The sequence below is a fragment of the Cervus canadensis genome, chromosome 21 (genome assembly GCF_019320065.1).
Source record: "Cervus canadensis isolate Bull #8, Minnesota chromosome 21, ASM1932006v1, whole genome shotgun sequence".
Classification (NCBI taxonomy): Eukaryota; Metazoa; Chordata; class Mammalia; order Artiodactyla; family Cervidae; genus Cervus; species Cervus canadensis.
Genome location: NC_057406.1, coordinates 51,708,337 through 51,716,255, shown reverse-complemented (window position 1 = coordinate 51,716,255; position 7,919 = coordinate 51,708,337). Strand labels below are relative to the sequence as shown.

Below are 7,919 nucleotides of genomic sequence, written 5' to 3'. Positions count from 1 at the left end.
TTTTACGGGCAGAGTAGATAAGCTGGCACCGCCATCATCACCCTGTTGTCGAGGAAACTGAGATTTACAGAAAGAGAACTGAGGTGTTTTTCATCCAGCTATTGCTTCTGCTGTACCAGCATGAGGATGGAGCTATGAAGGGACAGGCTAGATTAGAATAAGAAACCAGTTTTTAATAGGGTCAATTGTGCTTGGAATAGAGACGGATATTTGTTGACGGCCATCTTCCTAAGATTCAGAATTGACCAAAGGAAGGTCACCATCCCAGGTCTTAAGTCTTGACAGGAAAACAGGAAGAGCAAATAGTTTCTCTGGTGGCTCAGAAGGTAAAGAATCTGCCTGCATTTGCAGGATACCCAGGTTTGATTCCTGGGTTGGGACAATCCTCTGAAGAAGGCAATGACTACCCACAGTATTCTCGCCTGGAGAATCCCGTGGACAGAGGGGCCTGGTGGACTACAGTCCATGGGGTCGAAAAGAGTGAGCAACTGAGCAACTAACACTCTCTTATTTAACCAGCACTTAAATAGCATTTACCATGTGTCAGGCACGTTCTATGGCTTTTACAAATATTTATTAATTTAATCCTCACAACGAACTTCTGAGATAATACTATTATTATCCATATTTTACAGATGAGGAAACTGAAGCACAATAGGTAAATAACTTATCCAAGGTCACATGGCTAATAGGATATAGAACCAAGATCCAAACTCTGACTTCAGAGTTCAGGCTCTTAACCATTATTTGGTAACACAAAAGGTTAGACAACCCCGTCACCTCATAACTAAAATCATCTCGATCATCAACTAGTCTCAGCTCTTCATTTTAAAGGTTAAACAAGGGAGAAGAATCTCAAAAGATCACCAGAGCTTGATAACTGAGCCTCCAGAGGGCAGGAATCTTACAACAGATTTCTAAGACCCGGTCATTTTTAAAATTCTCTACCATTTACTGCTTATATTAATCATTTAGAATGCATTAATAGCATGGGTTATCTTAGATCATCTTTCTTTCTAAGCCTATGTTCTGCCTTCTCAGTTTGAATAACCCCCTAGGAATGGGACCTATGCCTCCTACCTCTGGGCAACCCTACTCCCGATATATGTCCCACACAAAGGGCATCAGATGGCATCAGTAGGGATGAAGCCTCAGGTGACAATGAAGCAGACTAAGGTGAAGAACAAAGATGAAAGGTTCTGCCTGCTTTAAATGTGTCCACTGCTTGCCCTCCTTCCCTTTGTTTTTATTTGGAAAAAGAGAACACACACACAATCAAAGAAGCCTGTCTCTACATAAGGCTTCCAGAATAAAAAGACTTCTGAATTCAATCTCTCTGAGAAGTGGAAAATAAGTCAAGAGATAGATAAGCTGAGGGAAAACTGAACTTAATAAATTACCTGCACAGATGGCAAGTTACCTTTACTTAAGAGCCCACTGTATCTAATCTCAGAGCTACCCTGAGTATAATTTAAAGCTAAACTTCAGAGATATTTAAATGCCCTCAACCTTCCTGTTAAGCACCTGACCAAGTCTGTCTTTAAATTCTCAACTTCAATCTGTGGTTAAATTGAGGAGGATTAAACCAATCCTCCCCACGGTTGTGATCACTGACCTTTTCTAATAATCTAAGATCATGAACCAAATAGGAAACACAGTTCATTCTTTGTCCATAAAAAACCAGAGCATAAGGAGATATTTATCCAAATTAGGAGTACCTTAAATAACAATTCCATAGGAAATATTCCCTATTGACATGCCTAAAAGGGCAGCAAATTACCCAGTTTGGTTAACTCCCTCACCTTATCTTCCCTGACCTTGACTACCTGACAACACCTAGGATTTTGCAAGAGCTAAGAAAAAGATTACTGAAGCAGTATTTTGTTCTCAAATCAACATTCTCCAAGTACTCTGAAGCAAGTTACACCTACACATACCCGCTTCCTAAGGTGAAATCCAATTTTTACACCTGAGCTCAAATGTCTGTTGAATTTCTCTCATTCAACAACCTGTCACCACCCTCTGAGGTTAACGTCTTACCTCAGTCTAGCACCTGCACGTGGACCTGCTGAAGATTACCACAGGGTGGCTGTGGATACAGACCTGTGCCTGGGCTCTGGGATCCTCGAGGGCCGTGCTGGAGGACCCTGGGGGGGGCCACTCACCACGACGGCTGAGCTTTTTGGCAAGATTTGACTAGAGAGATGATCCTTAGCTACAAGTAATAGAAGCAAAGATGGTAATTATCGGAAAGAAAAACACGATGATGCAGCTTCTAATATTAGGTTTACTCTACAAGCCTTACAATTTTAGCCCCAGGAGCCAAAATAAGGACTCTAAGGAAGGACTCTACCACGGATTACATCTTCAGTTCTGTCATCTGACTGGAGACTTCCGTCAGTTCATTCGATATTCCCCACTCATCTCACCATACTCAGAGTGAGTTCTCAGGGGATCCTGACAAATGATAGCAAGAGCCTGAACCATCCCTGGAAGGTAGAAGAGTTAGTAAGAGGCTCTGGACACTGAGGGCCACATGTACCCGACCCTCACTCCCGCTTGTGTTTGGCACACAGAGGCCCCACATCAGACATTATGTCCCCTTCTCACACAACTTGCCTGGGGACACAGGCACAGCCAGCTCAAACCAAGCCTTCCTGCTTTCCCTCCAGCTACGTATTGGATAAGCAGACACAGGATCTTTAGGACACAGAAGCAGCCAATTTAAAAAAAAACAACAACTTTTTTTCAGCATCTCTGTTTCCTCCCCAGACTTTGCTGGGGCCCAATCTGGCACCATAACCAACATGATCCAGCTGAATGGTATGTGATCCCCACACAACAGCTCTGTCATCCCGTGCGGCATCACCAGCCAAAACCACTGAGAGATTGCTACCTCCAGTTTGTAAATGTCTAAATGAGCCGTCTTCTCCAGGGCTCACACACAGACCAAACTCAACCCTACCCTTACTATGAATACTTGCTCTGCGAATTACTTCTTCTCATTTCTGCTTGTCTGAGACCTAACTGTTCTCCAATCTCTTCATCATCTTCATAGTTCATATTCATGTTTACTAGAGAGGGAGTGAATATCTAGATGCATCATCTCATTTAGTGTTTACAAGGATACCATTAGGCAGACTCTGCTATCTCATCACCCCTACTTTGCAAATAAGGAAACATTCAGAGGTGGAGCAACCTTCCCAAGGTTGCACAGCTTACAGTAAGTGATGGAGTTAAAATTCAAATCAGGGCTATAGTTCTCTAGAATTATACTTCAGCAAAATTATAATTAAGCTCTGGTTTTCATCTTGTCTTTTCCATTTTGCTTATTTTAGAAGGCAAAGTGGATACAAGGATTCTTAGTGGTAAAATCTCATAGAAAGAATCACAGGATATGAGCATGGGAAAGACATTTGGGGCCACTAAGCTAACTGATTCATTCTACTGATAAAGAAACTGAGGTACAGACAGGTAATTAATCAGCGTTGGAGTCAGGCCTACCACACACACTTCCTATCCCATTATGCCTTACTGCCTCTCTTGACTTCATGGGATGACTGATTCTAAAAGAAGGTGACAATTCCTTACATAACATCTATGCCAAAGGCCCCACCCTCCTATTAAGCTCAGATATTTGTCAATACACAGAACACAGTACTAAGTGCCATGGAAAGGAAAGGAATATCTTCCATAATCAAAAAAGCTGCAGTCTTACTGGGGAAAGACTATTCACCACAAATAAAAATAAAACAAACAGATAGATAGGTAAATAAATAAATATCAAGAGACTGCCCAAATAAACATAATCATCAGAATTTTTCCTTAAATTCCACTTCTAACAAAGGCAAATACAATTTATTCATTTTATCATTTATTTTCAAAATTTCCCTGTCAATTTTGAAATAAAATTTGAAGCAGCACTGAAAGAAATATATTAAGTAAATGTTGCAAGAACTACACAGAACCAGGTGTTCAGAAAAACCCACATAAAATAATGTTTCTTCCTGCTTGTTTCGGCAGCACATATACTAAAATTGGAATGATACAGAGAAGATTAGCATGGCCCCTGTGCAAGGATGACATGCAAATTCGTGAAGCGTTCCATATATTGAAGAAATAAAAAAAAATTAATAGTGTTTCTTCTATTTTGCCCCAATTCTTCTGCCTGAGATCAATTCATAATATTTTGATCCATCACGTATCTACTATCCACATACAAAAACTCTAAAGTGTAATAAAAAAAAAAACTCCATACTTAAACATCTATAAGAATTATTTACATCAGTAAAAGAGATTGGATAGCCCAGAAACAGACAAATATGGAATAATTTATAATAAAATATATCACAAGACAACAAAGGAAGAATGTATTTTTTATATAGTATAGCAATGATGACTTGATAATTTAGAAAAAAGCTTTTTCCCTTATCTCTTACTATATGACAAAGCATGTTAAATGGAACTTTACCAGATCTCTGAGGCAATAACTTCCTAAGCTTAGAAGTAAATACAAACAAAAAGAGCAACAGATTATACTGCAAAATAATAGTAATAATAGTAGGGTTTTTAAGGCAAAAGAGTAGCTTAGAGAAAATATTTACATTTAAAACAAAGCAAAATAAAAAAACAACCAGCAAATTGGTGAGAAAACAGCACTACCATAATGATACAATGAATAAAGAACAGAAATTCTTTAATTTATTAGAAATAAAAGAGCAAACCTAGAATAAAAAGTGTCTATTGATTTTATTTTATTTCATAATCATAAATTCAAATTCAAACAATGAAGAATCATTTCTTACATATTAAAAATGGAAATTCCCACTGGGGGTAATTGTGCACTGAGAACAGTCCATGGAATATGAGGGGGTATGTAAATAAACTATTTACATATATATAATTTAAACATATATTTTTTAATATATTTTATTTTGTATTTTATTTTATATTATATATATAATTTCTATTTTATATTTATTATATTTATATAATTATATTGTGTTTATATAATTTTTAATATATAAAATTTATATAATTTATATTTTATATTTATTATAGATATTTATGTATATAAATATATATATTTCTATATAATTTATATTTTATATATTTTTATTTAATATAAACTATTATATTTTATATATATTTTTTAACCCAGCATTCTCACCTGGGTTATTATCTTAAAAGAAATCTAAAATAATGAAAATATTACACTGTATTCACAAAAATGATCCCACTTACTAGTCTCATAAAAGCTTTCTGTAGATTTTATTAATATAACTAGCATCACCTCGTAAATGGAAAACTTCCCTTTTCAGTACAAGTTCCATAAATGCAGGAGTAATCATGATCAGTTCAGTTCAGTCACTCAGTGTGTCCAACTCTTTGCGACACCATGGACTGCTGCACACTTGGTTTCCCTGTCCATCACCAACTCCTGGAGCCTACTCAAACTCATGTCCTTTGAGTCAGTGATACCATCCAACCATCTCATCCTCTGTCGTCCCCTTCTCCTGCTTTCAATCTTTCCCAGTATCAGTCTTTTCCAAGCAGTTAGTTCTTACCATCAGGTGGCCAAAGTACTGGAGTTTCAGCTTCATCATCAATCCTTCCAATGAACACTCAGGACTGATCTCCTTTACAATGGACTGGTTGGATCTCCTTGCAGTCCAAGAGTCTTCACCAACACCACAGTTCAAAAGCGTCAATTCTTTTGGTGCTCAGGTTTGTTATGGGCCAACTCTCACGTCCATATATGACTACTGGAAAAACCATAGCTTTGACTAGATGGACCTTTCTTGGCAAAGTAATGTCTCTGTTTTTTAATATACTGTCTAGGTTGGTCATAGCTTTTCTTCCAAGGAGTAAGTGTCTTTTAATTTCATGGCTGCAGTCACCATCTGCAGTGATTTTGGAGCCCAAAAACAAAGTCTGTCATTTGTTTCCATTGTTTCCCCATCTATTTGCCATGAAGTGATGGGACTGGATGCCATGATCTTAGTTTTCTGAATGTTGAGCTTTAAGCGAACTTTTTCACTCTCCTCTTTCACTTTCATCAAGAGGCTCTTTAGCTCCTCTTCACTTTCTGCCATAAGGGTGGTGTCATCTGCATATCTAAAGTTACTGATATTTCTCCTGGCAATCTTGATTCCAGCTTGTGCTTCATCCAGCCTGGCATTTCGCATGATGTACTCTGCACAGAAGTTAAATAAGCAGGGTGACAATATACAGCCTTGACGTACTCCTTTCCTAACTTGGAAGCAGTCCATTATTCCATGTCCAGTTCTAACTGTTGCTTCCTGACCTGCATACAGGTTTCTCAGAAGGCAGGTAAGGTGGCCTGGTATTCCCATCTCTTGAAGAATCTTCCAGTTTGCCGTGATCCACACAGTCAAAGGCTTTGGTGTAGTCAATAGACCAGAAGCAGATGTTTTTCTGGAATTCTGTTGCTTTTTCAATGATCCAATTGATGTTGGCAATTTGATCTTTGGTTCCTCTTCCTTTTATAAATCCAGCTTTAACATCTAGAAGTTCACGGTTCACATACTGTTGAAGCCTGGCTTGGAGAATTTTGAGAATTCCTTTACTAGCTTGTGAAATGAGTGCAATTGTGCAGTAGTTTGAACATTCCTTGGCATTGCCTTTCTCTGGGATTGGAATGAAAACGGACCTTTTCCAGTCCTGTGGCCACTGCTGAGTTTTCCAAATTTGCTGGTATGTTGAGTGCAGCACTTTCACAGCATCATCTTCCAGGATTTGAAATAGCTCAGCTGGAATTCCATCACCTCCACTAGCTCTGTTTGTAGTGATGCTTCCTAAAGCCCACTTGACTTCACGCTCCAGGATGTCTGACTCTAGGTGAGTGATCACACCATTATGGTTATCTGGATCATGAAGATCTTTTTTGTATAGTTCTTCTGTGTATTCTTGCCATCTCGTCTTAATATCTTCTGCTTCTGTTAGGTCCATACCATTTCTGTCCTTTATTGAGCCCATCTTTGCATGAAATGTTCCCTTGGTATCTTTAATTTTCTTGAAGAGATCTCTGGTCTTTCCCATTCTATTGTTTTCCTCTATTTCTTTGTACTGATCACTGAAGAAGGCTTTCTTATTTTTCTTGGGGATGGTCTTAATCGCTGCCTCCTGTACAATGTCAGAAATCTCCACAGTTCTTCAAGCACTCTGTTTATCAAATTTAATCATAGTTTGGCCTCAGGCCAAACAATAGGGAGGGAACACAGCCCCACCCATGAACAGAAAATTGGATTAAAGTTTTACTGAGCATGGCCCCACCCATCAGAATAAGACCCAGTTTCCCCTAAACTCAGTCTCTCCCATCAGGAAGCTTCCATAAGCCTCTTATCCTTATCCATCAAAGGGCAGACAGAATAAAAAACCTCAATCACAGAAAACTAACCAAACTGATCAGGTGGACCACAGCCTGAACTCTATGAAACTACGAGCCATGCCATGCAAGGCAGTCCAAGACGTATAGATTATAGTGAAGAGTTCTGACAGAATGGGGTCCACTGGACAAGGGAATGGGAAACCACCTCAGTATTCTTGACTTGAGAACCCCATGAACAGTATGAAAGGCAAAAAGATATGACAGTGAAAGATGAACTCCCCAGGTTGGTAGGTGCCCAATATGCTATTGGAGATCAGTGGAGAAATAACTCCAAAAAGAATTGTCAACTACAAATTGGCACTTACCAAGGGCATTGACAAGGAGTGAACAATAAAGGCATTGCCATCTGCCTCTATGGAGATGGGAAATGGCAACCCACTCCAGTACTCTTGCCTGGAAAATCCCATGGACGGAGAAGCCTGGTAGGCTACAGTCCATGGGGTTGCAAAGAGTTGGACACGACTGACTGACTTCACTTCACTTTCTATGGAGATTGAACCCCATGCTG

General features: G+C 38.9%; 1 non-coding gene across 1 annotated transcript; it reads left to right on the top strand.

Moving 5' to 3' along the window:
* The first annotated feature begins 4,007 nt into the window (after positions 1 to 4,007).
* On the top strand, positions 4,008 to 4,114 carry LOC122424176. Its single transcript, XR_006264360.1, has one exon. It is a non-coding gene; the product is annotated as a U6 spliceosomal RNA (small nuclear RNA).
* Positions 4,115 to 7,919: the final 3,805 nt, after the last annotated feature.